Genomic DNA, 17,576 nt, shown 5'->3' with positions numbered 1-17,576 from the left:
AAGTTGACCAATAAACGAATTATTTTAGGCGTCTGACGATAGGTGAAGCGTACTAGCCTGAAACGTTACGCAGAAAATATAAAGGAAATACGTATCTGTCATTGAATAAAATACACATAGTAGAATTAAATTGGATAAGTTTTCTTATTTTTTATTTTTAGGTATACGAGATGAGCTATGGGTTAATCTTCCTTATGATTGTATTTAATTTACGCCCTATAGAATCCGATCGAAAATTATTGAGCTACAGCTGTTGCTGCTTCTCCGGATAAGGCAACGAAGACTTCCAAATTCACCAAATGAGACGTCAACAAACCGAATCGTCAGATCGTCACGTCATTCGGTCAGCGGCTTTAGGCCAGTTTTCGAGTCACATCCGTGGCATAATTTTAAAGGTTGTATTTGAAACATTGTTTGCCTTTGTCTTACGGTGCACGTCATCAGTCGGTCACCGGCTTTCGTTGGAGACACATCGGCAAGCAGCTAGCTTGCGACTCATAACATCATAAACATAAAAGTCTATCTTGATTACAGATCCTACCAGTAGCGTTTGTCCGATAAACAGTATTCCCACCATTAATCCACACACCAATAACCTATCTGATGGACGAAAGTAGACAATGGACACCTCGAGTCAGAAATTTGATAATTCGAGATTAACAAACGGACCTTTTCAGGTCCACCATTTATATTAGCTGAAGATTTGAAATTATGAATTTCTCACATGTAAGAACTCAATCCTTTACCTTTCGTTACTCGCGCCAACTCCGATAGGATGCCTATATATTCACTCGAATACTAATGTCACTTGGTGAAAAACTTATGGAACTTTTTCCACCATTTGAGAGATTTTTGTCTGCGGATCAACCTTACTGAAAACAGTAATTTTATTTATTGCTGGATTCCCGAGATAAAGTCAGTGGTTCACAGGCGTTGTACAAAAAACAACAGCGCGAGTAAACCTTCCGTTACTGCGCAACTGGGGAAACTATTTCGTTAATTGGGCTAAGCTTATCACCGATTTTCACAAAAACTTTCATTTTGGGCTGTGCTGTGATAGGCAACAGTTCAATTGATGTTCATGTCATCGATTGACTTTATTAGATCAGCCCGATTAAGCAAAGTTTTTCTCAAAATCGGCGATAACCTTACCGATAACCTTAGTGCAATTAACGAAATTTGACTGTATATGAAATTCGTACAAAAATCACTGGCTTTGGCATTGGGAGACGAATTACTCTATATTCGTAATCCTACTTCAAACCTGCGCCCGTGCCACTAGGCATGGACCCTTGTACTTTTACATAGGAATAGGCATCTTGCAAGATTTCAAACCAGCAGCTTTTAATTCTTGGGATTACGAGCTCGTTTTTGTACATTGTGCATTCTCTTGATTTATTGATTATTGTTCTACCATTAGACCACTGTGCATTGGCAAGTAATCATGGTACGCTACTAGTTACACGCAATATTCGATGCAATTTGTCACATTCGATGCAAGACTTTTCCAAATGACGGTCGCTTTTGCATAACCAAAGGCGCTCGGATTTATTCATTTCTAATTATTGGCGTAACGCTTTTATATGATAACCTAGGTGCAATTAATTTCAGTTGTCATGCAGAATTTGTAAACAATTAGCATTGTAATAAATTATTCCTCTAATAAGTTAACTAGACTTTGGCTTAACTGCGTTATTGATACTTATTGCAATATTTTCAAACCAGTATATTATGATTTGCGACTTGCTTTATCATTTGATTCATTTGAGTGACGGCGCGGCGTGTTTATTGCAATAATCGCTGTTTTGGTGACCCGAGAATTGGAAATATCAACAAAACCGAGACGGTACCGCACATTCAAGTTCAAAATCCAAAGTGAAAGAACCTTAGGAATAAGCGTTTTTGTGACAAGGATAATGTTCGATCAATTCATAATATACAATAATTTTAATTGAGCAACATCTATCGGCAGAGTGAACGGGAGAGAGTGAGATGTGATGTGAGATAAAGGTGTGACTGCTCCATTGCATTCGGCGCAATGCAAGAAGAGCGTGAACGTGAGCCTCCGACAGACAAGGTAGGCTTTCATTCTGTGCACTTGGGAAATCGACTTCAAAGCGGAAGACAACCGGCATAACGATTTGTTTTGCGCCATATCATTCGCCTCGCAGCATAGCACGACACTTTCTTTGTATCAAAGAAAAATAAGTCTGCTGGAGTAGCATATTGTTGAAATGGGGAAAATAGAGGAGAACAAGGTCGAGATTTGTTTTTGCTAGTGGTGAAACCAGCGTTCATTTTTAAGGGATATTTTTAAAATTGACCCTAAAATCTATGTTCCGAATAAATATTTAGTTTTCTATAAATTTATCGATAGTAAGCTGGTTTCAATGAATTCGTCGAGATTCAGATTTTGAAGTAGATTTTGTTTGACATGGAGTTGCATTGTAGTTCAATTATTTCCTTAGCTATGATGTGTAGTGCTTCAGCTTGATTGATATTGGCATAGATTACTCTGAAATATACTGATACGTCAGCTTCTAATGGGTTGTAAATAAAGAATAAATTGACAGACCAAAAAAAATATGTTAAGTTGTTGAGTAACGATCAACTTCATTATTTACTATTCGTTTCGTTGTTTTTTATTTGGTGACTTAACCGGTTTCAGAGTGTTGTCAGTCAGTCAATCGAAATCAGTATGTTACTCTTTCCCAACTAACCGGAACTTTGGAATCGCCCAAAACAACAAACGAAACAATTCAGGTCACCGACTTTGGCGTTTGACCTGTCAACATATCCTCACTCGGAGCCGGGTGAGTCAGTGCAGTGTTATCAAGTCACGGTTTCGTTTACCTGCTGAAACGACCTTCGGCTGAGGCTAGACGTAGTCGAACACGTGATAAGACTGGCTAATAAAACGGCTGGCTGGCGAATGAACAGAAGCAAAGAGTAAGTCTAAAATTAGCCTTTTAACGCTACATTTAATTGAGACTAGAGGAGTAAAATAGTCACGACGAGATGGAGCCGGAACATCGTTTTTCAATTAAATAGAGAATAGACTTGCGAGATTCAATCGCACAACCATAGACTGTTGGTAAACACATAGCTTTGGTAAACTGGAGATTTGAATGAGAATATGTCATATGTTATGCATTGTTATGCCGTTATGTTATGATTAAGTATATTGCAGAGTGTATATGACAATTTATGCTCTATGCCTAGCTTCGATCCTTTGTGAAGGCACTGGAATGTGCAGCATCAATTTCACCTCGACAGGCATTAGAGCTAATGAAATTTCAATGTTTATGCATTTGAATGACCTCATCGACAGGAAAAACACAGGTTGGTGTCTAGTAGTTGATAATAATTTTGAGATAACATTATGACAGATATAATTTCTAATTAAGATGCAGGCTTTGGGTAAAGTAATTCATAGTTTTTTGTGTGGATCTTTCAATGTATAATCTAATGTTTATGGGACGAAATGATAAACGATAAATTTGAAACAGATTTGTTTAGTCTTGGATCTTAGATCTGACATTTCTTTTCAGATATCATCTGACATTTCTTATCTGACATCAGATAACATTAGGTATTCCGAAAAAATGGAAAAAAATCCAGGTTCGTAGCTTAACATTGTAGAAGTCACTTCATCCAATACCGCAGTTTAAGTAGCATTGGTGCATTTATAAACACTAACAAAAGCTCCCACAGCCAGTGTATAACTCAACATTTGGTAAATCCCAATCTCGCTCCCTCTGTCAGATGCACAGCGTGCATAAATATTCCGAATGCTAGAACATGTTGCATCAACAAAACAAACGCATGGATGGAACCCGATTTGGTATCGCCAAGACAATCAAACAACGTTTCAGCTTAACCACAATTAAAACTTTTCGTCGGTTAACAAGACGAGAAGAAGAAGGAGGAGTAGCTGAAGTAAACAGCTGGTCACACTGTCACACACATCGGACCTGTTGCCGCCTATAGTCCCCGGATCCGATACAACCTGAGGCACACCGATCGGTCGGTGTGATTCACGGTGGTCCCGCTCGGTGTGTGTTGCTTTACTATACAGACCGCGTTGCCAGCGGGTAAAAGGAAGCAGAGTGGTGGCAGCTATAAAACGTATAAGTCGACCGAGCGGCTCGATTAGTAGTAGTTTAGAGCTTTTCTAGCGCAGAAAGTGAGTGAGTTAGTGACTGGCGGTAGCCGCGTGTAGACGTTGTGAGTTTTAATTCTTGACGCGAAAAGATCCTTATCGTGACGAGACGAGTCCAGTTAGTGAGACCGAACGAAGGTGAGTGAGTCCCCGAACAGGAGAGAGAAAAGCAAAAACCGGTGTAAATTGCATTTGAAATGAGAAACATTGCCAAACCTTGCCGCCGGAGGTAATGTTTTGCCGGTTTGTGGGTCAGCCTCATTGGCATACAAGCGAAAGTGAAACTACTTTTACTAGCCTCCTTTAGAACTGGAACTGGATCGATTAGAATTGTGCAAGGGTGCTTAGAAGAAATAATCCTTCTCTGATCTGGTAGGTGAAACGTGTTTGTGTGTGGCACTGTACTTTGAGAAATACGCATGTGACACTTTTAGCCGATTTGATGCTTGCTTGTGGTTTGTGCGGTGCCGCTCCGAATCAGTGTTTATCGCTCGGTCGGTCGGTGTCGGTAGGTGGAAGTCTACAAATGGGCTGTGGTTTCGAAAGCCTCCTCTGCCGACCGGCGGTGTGCGGTGATATAATGAAGTTTAATGGATTTCATAATTTAATACCTCCCTGGTTAGCTGGTAGCATTGAAAGCTCTGCGAAATCGGTAATAAGCCGCGCGGGCACTGTGACTGACTGAGTGACTGACTACCATAGGTGGAGTGTTGCTTCTGTATTTAGGTCTGACAGGGCCATTTTAAACAGCGGCAGTTGCGTCGTTATGCAAGCGGATAAGGTTTATGCTTTTTAGATCGGTTCCTAGTCGAGGAAGAAACCGGAGTTCGTGATTGAGCAGCGCTACCAAATGGGCTTGCTTGTATGTTCATTTAAGTGCAATAAAATGGATTAACAAGAGTAGCTCGCCGGTGGAACGATTTCAATTTACACTTTGTACAGACGGAAAATTGCTTGTTATCAACATTAACCTCACTACTAATTTATGTAGGTACATTTAGGTCTACTGAAGGTTAATGATATGGCACATAGTGTGCAAGGTTAATGTGCTCATTGCTCTTTTGATATTAGCACAACACATAATGGGTAGATTTCTAAATTAAAGAGGGAGTTTAATCATTTCAATCCTTGCACTCAGTTTTCTATTCGGATGAAATATTTTGGTTACATGCAAGAAGTCTCTAAGTACAAATAGTAAAACTTTAATATATATTTAACTTGATTACCCTAAACGCATCTGATTCTGCGCACCTGCATATTTTCCTTAAAAATAATACTATTCTCAAATGATCAGCTGAAATTGCACAAAGACCCATCAGAAAGATACTTGGGTGTAGCAGACCATTCTCAGTATGCAGTTTCAGGTGATCCACTTCTTTGTGATAATCAATAGCAAAGCTGGTCACGTCCAATGCAGGTCAATTTGAGAGGGAAAGGAATGTTGGTCCGACACTTGCTGCTACTAGAGACCGAGGAATCCATCCTGCATCTTCCACAAGTGTCACAGGAAGGAATTGTTGTTAGTGGGGAGGAATTGATCTGGATTCTCTGGTAGGTGGAACGATGAGTTATTCGAGTTTTCGTATGCATTGGAGACGTCCTTGGTTACGTGCCCATCGCAAAACAGATAGTGGAAATTGGAAATATCGTTATAAGAAAAAAACAGAAATAAGTTTACCGACACCGAAGATTATGTGCTATCAACCTATTTGATCCGTACGAAATCTCGCGCGAACAGTTATTACAGTAATGTTCCGATTTTTGCAGCCTCATGTTGAATTTTGGGCTGACAAAATGGGCAAACTGACAAAATCAGGAAAAAATTTTTTTTTTTTTTTCAAAATTCGAGACGTAAGACCTTGTGACTTAAGATATTGAAGACTTTTACTAAAAATTAAATTTTAACCCTCAATTGTTCAACCGAAAGCTCAATGAACCGGGCACAGCTCACTGGTTCAGAACCTTTTTTGGTGCGCATTAACTTTGAGCGGGAAAACTTAGTTTTAGGTTTAAGGAACCTTTGGAAGAGTTTCTAAAAATTAAAAGTTCTATCGTCCAGCGGAATTCAAATTTTGATTAATCCCCCTAAAAGTGCAATAAAAAACTTATTTTTCTTCAGTTTCAAAATAACACATTGATGTGTTCTGTAAAGTTTTACAGCATATTATTACAAGAAACTTTGCTGAAGACAGTAACCTTCTATCTCTTCAGGAAAGAGAGAAAAATCTCATAAATGAAAAATCGTTAAAATCAGTTTTTCTATTTTAGCTGTTTTGGTAGTTGTTGTATGACTTTTACCTGTTTTACAAAGTTGTACAAATAGTAAAAATAAACAACATTGCTGAATATAGCATGCCTCTATCTTTGCTTGTCTAGGAACTATAGAACTTTTACTATAAAAATGCTCTAATTTTAACCCCGAATTACTCGCAAGAAAGTATCATTTTATTCAAAAACTCTATCCAGAGAATTATAATAGTTTCAAGCAGGCTGAAAAGTTTTATAAATCATGTTTAAAAGCACAAAAGTTAAAAAAAATTATAGGCTGATAAAATCGGGGGTAGACAAAATCGGGAGCTGATAAAATCGGAACATTACTGTAGATAAAGCAAAGCTCAGGTGCTATATTCCGTTAGCGAAACTTGACCTTCTGTTTTTTTAAACGACAGACTTCGCAGCCAGCTGTTAGAGTACAAGACAATTTCAGGGCCAGTTGCTACAATCCTATTGACTCTAACAGCCTCTCCCAGCCGAGATTCGAACATACTGGCGATGACTGGCTTACTGTAGATACCTATATGTTAATTGTTACGAGGAAAAATGACGAGTTGGTTTACCGTAACAACTTAAAATGTATTTATTAATGCGTGTGAAACCCCTAGTAAGCATGACTTCCACAGAGTAAACAGCCTTAAAGGTTTACGGTTACAGCCCAAGTAACAATTTCTGTGCTATAAAGCCGTAGGCATATTTTATAAGAGTTTTATGGTGGTAGTACTGAAGCTAATTTGTTTTTATAAAGCAACATACTGCATTAAATAAATTTATCTTCAAAATATCCTGAAATGGTTTGGGACGACCTTTTAAAACTCTTTCAATAGGCTATAATGGCGAATAAAGTACAATTAAGTTTGATAGGGATATATGAGTGTCAAATAAAACTCATTCATTAAAACCAAATGAAGCCCCTCAACAAAGGATTCAACTATGTCCTAAATACGTATTAAAAGACTCTTAGCCTTTTGGTTATCAGTTTGAGTCAATGTTAAAGCTATTATTAGTTTATCCCAAGCAGCAATATTAGCTTTTTGATAATCTCAATGCTGTTTTTACGACCATACTCTTAAATCTTCTTTTAAAGCTCGTAAACATGAAAAGTAATAACAAATCAACGAAAAGCCTTACTTAGAACCAGAGAGGGCAACGATAGAGGAGAGAGTTGGAACCAAGCTTTAAAATCATCTACAGATATCTAAGTTTTACTGCACAATATCCTATCGTAGTTTTATAGCGGTTGTTTCGACTTGAATGAGAACTATATATTTCAAAGCAGCAATTTGATTTTTATTGTATTCTTTGAACGGTTTTTATGGCCAAATAAAAAGCATCTGCCTAATAACATCTGTAAAACCATTTTAATGACTAGTGCTCTTCAGAAAAATTTTAAAACAATTTTCAGGCAAACTATAATGCTGCTTTAAACCGATTTGGATGTAGCCTCTATATTCTACAGGATTTTTTTCGAACTCTATAAGAGTAATGTTAAGTGCAAGTAGCTTTATTACACTGACTGAAAGCAGCAATAAAGTCAACTGGATTTTTCGATACTTGACAGCAGCCACCATAAACTGATATAGCTTTTCGTTCCGCTCTCCAAAACTATAAGGCATGAAACTATGCTAAATATGTTTAACTAGCCTGTTGTTGTTTAAACAACGCAAATAAATTCGATTAGGTAATCGTAATAACCAAACTGCATCGGCTGCATTCTGCAACACGAAAACACATCGATATCAACTTCATTTTTGCTGCTCTCTCTGCATTGATGCAATAGCTAGCATTTTTGTTTCAAATCTAACCTAATCTTCAAATCTAGCCTAGCCTAAAAAATAGGTTTTCGGTGATAATCTCTATACACTCTTCTTAACAACTGCAAAAAATATGCTTGGTAAGGGTATTACCTTTTCAAGAGCACTTTAAAACTGATAGATTTGTTGCGGCTTGACAAGCAACCACAATGAGATTAAGCTTGTATTGAGACGTTTATTGCTATGCCTTCTCATGGGAGTACTAAGGGAAGTTTGACGAGAGACGTTGCTTAGTTAACTGGTTTAACAGTATTTTTGCCGAAAATCCATCTTATATTTATTATAAAACTGTTTATAAAACCGAACTATGCAAATACTTTTATGAAGCGCAAAATTGCTTTGAGGGATTGCATAAAGCTATTTTGAACCGTGTGAACCAACTGCAGTCTGGAAGATTCAGAAAAAAGAACAAAAGTTTTATTGCGGTTGTTTCTACAACCACTATAAAAGCTGCTGGCTATATACAACATCTTTCATTAAACCGCTCTAATCTTATTGTGGTTGCTGTCAAACCGCAACAAATCTGTTAGTTTTGTTATGTTTTTGAAGTGGTAATTCTCTGACCAAATAGATTTTTTCCTGCTGTTATGAAGAGTAAATAGTGTTTATCAAGGAAACCCTGTATTTTTGCTGGGCCATGTTGACATTTTGGAATTTTTCTTGACTCTAAAACAACAATTCAAGCTATTTCATGAGGATAAAGCAAAAATTACCGAGATAAAAACATTAGCAATGCCTTTCTATGTTACACAATGGAACTAGAATGGTTTTGCTAGTAATTGGAAAAGACTAATCGGATTCATCTATTTTGTTTTTAAAAACTGGCTTCCTTAAAGTGTACTATTTTGAAGGCGCGTTCATTTTATCATCCTATCATCCCAATATTTACGATAAAATTTAATGCGTTTATGATGTGTAATTACGGAAGATGTTGAAAATTTTCAGTTTACTCAAACTGAACTCTTTTTTATTTGACAGTAAGTCTAGAACTTTCCTTTGTACGGCCACATACTTTCAAGTTAACAAAGCAGGCTGGCTGATTTAGGCTGGTTGGTACTTTATGTTTCATAGCTTTGTTAAATAAATCGAAGAGCTGCATCAGTTTCTGACAGCTGCTGTTAAGCAACAACAAATCCAATTCACATTATAACTGCTTCCAGCGGAGCGTAATAAAACTACTCACGCTTAATACTACTCTTAAAAAGTTTGTAAAAACCTCCTGTAAAATACAGAGGCTACATATAACTTGGTCTACAGAAGCATTATTGTTATTCCAAAAATTGCTCTAAAAACCATCTGAAGAGAGGGCACTAGGCATTAACATGGTTTTATAGCAGTTATCATGAAGAAGTTTTCATCAATTTTATAAATTTGGTCATTAAAACCGCTAAAAGAACACAGTAAAACTCAAATTCTTGCTTTTGAATACGGCTCTCATTAAAATCGCAATGACCGCCTTAAAACTACGATAGGATATTGTGCTGTAAAACTTAGAAGTATGTAGATGATTTTAAAGTTTGGTTCTAACTCTATCCTGTAGCATGGTCCTCTTTGGTTTTAAGTAAGGCTTTTCATTGATTTGTTATAGCCTTTCATGTTTACGAGACTTAAAAGAAGATTTAAGAATATGGTCGTAACAATAGTATAAAGATTATCAAAAAACTAATATTGTTACTTGGGAGGTTTTAGGAAGAAAAACTGATCAACTACCTCGAACTTATCGACGTCAATCAATGGATAAGCACGATTTGTTAGATCGTAGATTTGACTAGTCTGATCATCTTCTTGAGAAAGCCATTCTCGAACATAATTTTTTATAGCTCTTTAACGAACGGCATTGAGAACGGTGATCGACAATAATTCACAGTCTACCTTGTCACCTTTCTTGTATATCGAGTAGATAACCCTATGCTTCCACTTCTTCGGTAGACGTTCTGTATCCCAAATTCTTGCAATCAGTCGATACAGACAAGTGGCTAGTTATTCTGGGCCCATAAGCTCCGTTCCGATGCCATCCTTTCCGGCCAACTTCACCTATCTTCGGGCTGGCACCTCTTCCACATTTGTCACACCATCAAAATAGCTTGCTTCTTGACGTGCACTTACAGGAAAGTCCCATTATAAACAAAAGTAATTCTCCGCTAAGATTCAAAATTTAACGGCTTTTGATTGCCTTGACGTCTCAGAGTCTATAGTTTCTGTACGCGCACCGGTTGTTTCATTTTCACGCTTACTGCTGTACCTACCGAGTGGACTGAGAGCGAAACCAAAAGTTTCTCATTTAAAGTGCGCAAAAAGAAGTTTTTCTTCGCGTCAGTTTTTCTCTTTATGTTTAGTATGTTTCTCCTTGTGTGGATTTATTTCTCATTTCGGACAGGAGTTCTGCTCATTGTGTCGAAAAAAAGTTACCCTTTTTGTACAATGAGTGAGGAAATAACAAGCCTGCCTGACTCTGTCTAACAGAATTGCAACAAGTATTGCAGTAGACAGATTGGTGAATGCCTCGTGAGCCTACGGAATAAAATAGATCCCGCAGCGGACTCCAACCTCTTATCCAACAACTTCTATACCTATCTCTTCGTGATACTAGCCAGAATATGAACTATCTTAGCCAGAATATGAACTAACTATCGGAAATCTGGTAACCAACTCCGTAAGCAAAGTGAACGGTTGTACACCAGGTTAGGCTCGCACCAGCACCAGGCACCAGCGGCTCACGACAACGTTTGGTCTGGAGCAGGTGAATGCATTAAAAAACATGGTACCTCGACCCATCGATCCAGAAATTCGGTGCTTGGAACTGCAGATCACTGAATTTCCTAAGTGGCGACTGAGTGCTGCTCGAACAGCTTGAATTCTGCAAACTCTATTTTTAAGCCTCTCGCAGTGCAAAGGCCATGGAAAATGAGAGGATGTGTCTGAGAATAAAAACCATTTCTTCAATTACAACATCATCAACGTGCACTATCCGCACGAACGAAAACCCAACGGTGACAATGAAGTGTTCCACGCGCGGCTGCAGGCCTACGACAGCTGTTCCCCACGGGTCATTAAGATGATGATCGGGCACTTGAACGCCCACATCCGTAGGGAAGAAATGTGTAGACCGGTAATAGGGTCCCATAGGCCGTACATCAACACGAACGACAATGGCGAATGATCTATAAACTCTGCAGCTTCCCGAGGCCTGATGATCCAAAGCACCTTATTCCCACATAAACCACAGATCCACGACGACTGCACGTTAAGCTAGTCATAATTTCATAAAGTCGCAAATATATTTTCTGTTCTATACAATCTTCATAGCCCGATCTAGTCGATAACGATTCCAAACAATAACCGTGCATCAAATGCGTTCTGGTGCAAAATATGCTACGAATGTATTCTCGAACCACATACGAACCATTTGTAATAACAACATTTGCGATAGAAAACAGGACTACAAATGATTTAAGGGATATGAACTTCTTTTATCAGCTACAAATACAGTTTTACAAATATTTTTTTAAATACTAAATCATATTCTCAGTGCAGTATATTTGTGCGCTCAGGTCACGTCAAAACCATCCTCCTCGGCTAAACATCAGGCAGCTCAATAGCCCGCAATCTGCCGAAAACTGCGCGTGGATACTGGAAAAGGGACTGCCTTCATCCAAAGAGTTAGGCGCTTTAACTCTCGTAGGTGGTTGTGACAGAATGTCTCTTGGCGTTAATTGAAGAACCCCGGAATTTACGAAATGATTGATTTGATGGGGAATGCCAAGCGGTGAATAGGAAAAATGGTTTGGAAAAATTATCAGTTCGGTGCCACTAGATAGAATATGGCCAAATAGCGACGAGCAAGGAACCAGTTGACCACAACTCTGAGGACTAAAAAGCGCCAGAAGGATAACACAGACTGTGAAGAATTAGAACGACTATTCCGCCCAATGACACGTGCAAGTTTCACGAGAAGGTGAACCAACTGTGGCATGACTTGACATCAGGGAAACTGATCACAAATGGGTGCGAGGTGGTCAACAGGTGAAAGCAGTTCTTCGATGAACATCTAAGTGGTAAAATTACAGAAACGGAACTGAAGTTAACCAGAAGTGCCCATGAATGATAGTACCGTCCCTAAATCTGATCTCCAAGAAATCAAACGAGAAATCGGGCTGCTGAAGACCGGCAAAGCCGCCGGTAAGTACTGTATACCAGAGCTTTGTAAACTTGGTCGAGAAATGCGGGCAACGGCTCTAACTGGGTTATTTCCAAGATTTGGGAGGAGAAGAAGCTAAGCTATCACAGAAATTGATGGATTTGTCCCATCTACAATAAGAGCGATCAGTTCGATTGCTACAACTATCGTGGCATAACACTAGTAAATTCCGCTTAAATACAAGATACTCTCTCAGATTCGGTTACACCGCGCCGGTTGTCTTCGATAACACAAGGTTTCGTAGGGTTTCATCATGTGAGCTCGCGCGATATCAAATCAAAGTTTTACTATCCGACGTATCATGCAGAAATTTCGGGAATACAACGCCGCCACACATCACAACTTAATTTCAAAGCAGCATACGATACAGTCGATCAACACCAGCAATGGCATGTATGAACACGGGTTTCTGGATAAACTGTTGCGACTGATCAGAGCTACATTGGATCGAGTGATGTGTTTCGTGTGCATATCGGAGACATTCTCGAGTCCCTTCGAGGCGTGGCAACGATTGAGGCAAGGTGACAGCTTATCCTGCATGCTATTCAATATCGCTCTTGAGGGTATCAACCGATGAACCGACATTGAAACGAGAGGCACAATTTTCACCAAAGGTAGCCAACTCCTCTCAGATGACTTTAATAGCATAGCCAAGAACCTTGCGAAGCCTGAAGTAATCTATGCCGGACTGAAAACGAAGTCTAGGAAGTTTGGGTTAAAAATAAATGCGTCAAAGACCAAATACATAAAAGGAAGAGGCTCAAAGAAGATAAACGGACGGACGGTAACCGTTGACGGTGACGAACTAGAATTTGTAGATAAGTTCGTGTTGTTGAAATCACTGGTGACAGCAGTTAACAAGACTAGTAAGGAGATCCAGCAGTGCATTCTAGACATTCTTTATTCATTCTTTATTAGACCGGTGGTTTTTGTGGACTTGAAGCTGTGATGCTGCTCACGGAGGATGTACGCGTCCTTGCCGTGTTCAAGTGGAAGGTGCTGAGCAGGCTTGGCATTCTCTTTTCGCTTCGATTCTGCTCTTTTGATTGCTGCACCTCAGCTAAGCAGAATTTGAAAAAGTGGTGTATGAAGCATTTGTAAAGCTAGTCATTATCCATAATATTGCTAAAGAAAGTAAAGTTTTATCTTTAGTATTTACGCCGCTGTAAGGCTACAATGCCGTTAGTGGCAAAAAGAGCACTCTTATAGTGTCCTAAATACAAAAGGCATAGCAATGCTTATTTCAGCAATATTGTAGATAATAACTAGTTCTACAAATGCCCCATACACTACTTTTTCAAATTCTGCTTGCTGAGGTGCAGTAATCAAAAGAGCAAAATCAAAGCGAAAAGAGCGTGACAAGCTATGTGCTGCGGACAATATTTGGCGGAGCACAAACTGAAAGTGAAGAGTAGCGAATGTGTATGAATCACGAACTACAGGTACTGCTTGGAGAGATTCCCATCATTCATCCGAAAATCAGTAGACTACGGTGCAAAAAAGCAAAGCAAAGCCTAGGTGCTGCATTCCGTTATCGAAACTTTACCTTCTGTTTTTATACGACAGACTTCGCAACCAGCTGTTAGAGTACAGGACAACTGCGGGGCTAGTGCTACGAGCCTATTGACTCTAACAGCCTCTCCCAGCCGAGGAATCGAACATATGACGACTAGCTGGTTAGACCAGTATTTGAGTAACCCGTAAACTGCAGCGGGCAGTTATAAGAAATATGCTATAAAAATATTATTTTAAACATTAATTCGGCGGGTTAAGGGAGTTCAACATTCGTTTTGGACTCCTAAAAAAGAATAAAATGTGAAAGTTTAGAAGGTTATTTTGTACAATCATTTACTTTGCAAGAGTGGTGATTGTGAGATCCTCCGGCAATAAAAAAATAAACCATGTTGACTGAGTTAAAACACACAAATATCTTACTAACAACTAAAAAGTTTTATTCAGGTACATGTTTGCGAAAATTTGCCATCGTATTAACGAATTTGATCATTGAAAACTGTCCTACAGCAGTTTCACCCACTGTTGGACCTTTTCCCGGAGCAGTTCCTCTCGCTCTTTCTTAGTTTTGTTCGGTTGCGAAACGATATCTCGCACCTCTCCAAGGGCGGTCAACAAATTCAGCGGATCTGTTCCCGGTTCGGAGCCTTCCGGCAGGGCAGGCAGCTCTCCGATGTGCGTTAGGATAGCGACCAGGATGTTAATCAGATTGGTTTCGATTTTGGTGTCGATATTTGCCTCCACATTAACTCCCGCGTAAACAATGTCACCAACGTTGTTGCTGCTGATGGAAATTGGATCACAGAAGGCAGTGCCAAGCAGTGCGACCATAACAACAACCGAGGTGATAGTGAACTTCATGTTGATGAATATATTGAATTGAACTGCCTATCTGTGACTGAATGGATTGATAGCAATAATTGGTTTGAGTTCATTATCGAAATGCATTGATTTTTATAGTATCGCCACTTTTTGGGTCTTTCTGATAACAGCTTTATCGAATGAGTAATTCGGGAGTATAGTGTGGTTTCCTCGTTGATAAGAGCATTTGCTGATAATATTCATTGAAAACAAAACGTTAACAACATGTTTTGAGTGTACTTTTTCGATTGTTTAGAATTTTGTTGCACGTTTATTAGGTCACAGCTGCAGATTGGTCGTGTGCTTTCTGAAGATTTGAGATTGTGGCGGTATATCCCTCCCTCCGAATGATGCTTGACTATTATGAGATTGGGTAGGTATTGTCTGTCACCGACAAAACAGGAAAACAGATAAATCTAAATGGTCACCGGAAATGGTAAAACACTGCGACATAATCATTCTTTTTTATTTTATAAGTACTTTAGTACTTCTTAAAAAATGTTTTACTCAAAAAGTCATTTGTTTTAGGTCTAGTAATTCTTTATAATGATCTTAGCAACTAGTGACGTCAAAGAATTATTACAATAAATGCACATACAAATTACTAACTCATTGTTTATTTAATTGCTTTGTAGTTTATGACTAAACAGTGGCAATTTGCGTAAAGTCATTTTCAGCGCATCAAGAGTGCCACTTGAAAACCTCGTGTAAGTTTTCAAGAGCACCAGATAATCGGTTACGTTCATCATCTTAAATGCTAATCACATTGTTTGGACTTCCCATCGATCCCATATCATAATCTGATTCTCAAAAGGCAATATTATCACGTAAAGTGCTGAAAAATTCCAATCCAGTAGATTCTCATCATATCATGTAAGCTCTAGTGATATGTGTAATTAAACGATTTACATACTGCATTTAACATTCAAGTTCATCCAGATTAGCCGGCTCAGGGCTGGCAAATAAACACCACCGTCCGGCCGTATTTCTCGGAACTGAGAGAATGGCTCGTGTACCAGTATCGAAAGCCACTATTAAGACACCTGACTACCTGTTCTCACCGAGATAGTAATCAACGAAAATAGGTCTACGGTAGGGCATCCAAAGCTAGGCAGTTGGTGTTGCGGATAGCCACCCATCACGCAATAGTTCACAACTTCCTTAACAAGGCTTTGACTTTGAGTGTGTTTTTCGAACCGCCGTCCGAGCGAAGAAGACCGGATGATTATCATTAAGTAAGACTTCTTCCAGTAAGAGACCACTCGGGCGTTGGGCGTAGGCTGACCATTTTGCAAAAAGCATTTGTTTTCGCTGGCGGCATATTGGCCTTGACGAGCGTGTGGATTTTAAATTGGGAACCTTGCTCCATACACAGGCACTCCACATAGCGGCAGTTAGTTAGTCAGTCAGTCAGCCAGTCAGCCACTAGTGGCTGCCTGTTTACAATTGTTTCCGTACATGGGTGTGTGGTTTTTCCAGTTCCCATGACCGATAGACCGGCCGACGGACCAACCGACCGACCGACTGGTCGGTGGTGCGTGTGCCGTCGGCTATTTTGCATACGTAGGAGTATATACTTAAATTATTTTAAACGAGATGATCAATATTTAGCTCGGAGTATTTTCGATACCAGTTCGATTGGTGATAAGGGATTTTAAAGCTTTTAAATGATGAGTTTTTGGTTTACTGGAGAGCTATTTAAAATATGCTTGAAATATTTGAATATGAAGCACTCGAATGTTTCTCGATTCTGGTTTCGATGGAGAATGAATCGAATGTAATGAAGTGGGAAGTAATTGGTAGTAAATCAAATTTTTCACACAAAATGGTATTACAGCGTTAAGCTTTAGCAGCTTTTTAACAACTCGAACGAGCGAGTCTATATCCTCGTGGTAGAATGACTTGTTAAAAGTTTTCGACTCTCAATATACTATTCTCGGTTGTTTCAGTTCTTTCTTTTGTCACTGTGCAACATAGTGCTTAGAATATTCATTAAAAACAACACGGCAACACCCGATCGGTACACACCGGAGAATGGGGTTCATCAGTATTCCGAATCGATTTCCATCGATGGCCACAACCGATGACGGCTCGAATACACGTACCGTACCTATTGGTTGTGGGCTTGGAGTTTTCTCCTCCGTCACAGAAACCGGTGTTTATATGCAAATTTAAATACTACTGTTGGAGTAGAGTTTTCGTAAGACTTTAATAGAGTTTGTGCCAGGGTATTACGTGCACCGACATTGCAGTAGCACGGTAGATCCTACCGAAGTGTTGATGTTGTTTATTCAATTTGGAGAGCTTTTCTATGGATCACATTGATCAGATCACTGCAGCAGTATTCAATTCTAGTAGAAAATTAAATGTAACAGACATAAACAAAAGGTGGGGCACCCGACCTTTCAGAAGAAGAAGTTTTGGCCTAGAAAATCGAGTAATCGTAAGATGGCGAATCTTTTATTACTTATCACAACAATACAGGCTGATTAGGTTGAAAACTACGGATTTTGGAAAAAAAAGGACCTAAAATTAGACTTGGAGTTGAACTAAAATAAGAGTTGAAATTGCAGTAGATATCGGATTTGACATAGAGAAAGTCAAAGTCTAGTCATTAGGCTTAAAATTGGACATGCAATTTGATTTGAAATTGAACTTGACATTGGAAATTAAAAGCAAAGCCTTGAGCTTAGACCGTCTTTAGGAATTGTCCTTCTTTATCGACTGGATTCGAAGCCTCCTGTACAGGACAATT

The 17,576-nt window shown here is 39.0% G+C and overlaps 1 protein-coding gene across 1 annotated transcript in view; it reads left to right on the top strand.

Annotated features, from left to right (window-relative positions):
* Positions 1–4,193: 4,193 nt before the first annotated feature.
* LOC128743802 (ejaculatory bulb-specific protein 3-like) overlaps positions 4,194–17,576 on the top strand; it is a 32,207-nt gene continuing 18,824 nt past the window's right edge. The window contains exon 1 of the mRNA XM_053840469.1: positions 4,194–4,300. The gene's annotated coding sequence lies outside the window, so the exon portion shown is untranslated. The remainder of the gene's footprint in view (positions 4,301–17,576) is intronic.

Source organism: Sabethes cyaneus, chromosome 3 (assembly GCF_943734655.1).
Source record: "Sabethes cyaneus chromosome 3, idSabCyanKW18_F2, whole genome shotgun sequence".
In the NCBI taxonomy this organism is placed as follows: Eukaryota; Metazoa; Arthropoda; class Insecta; order Diptera; family Culicidae; genus Sabethes; species Sabethes cyaneus.
This window is presented reverse-complemented; position numbering and strand designations above follow the sequence as displayed.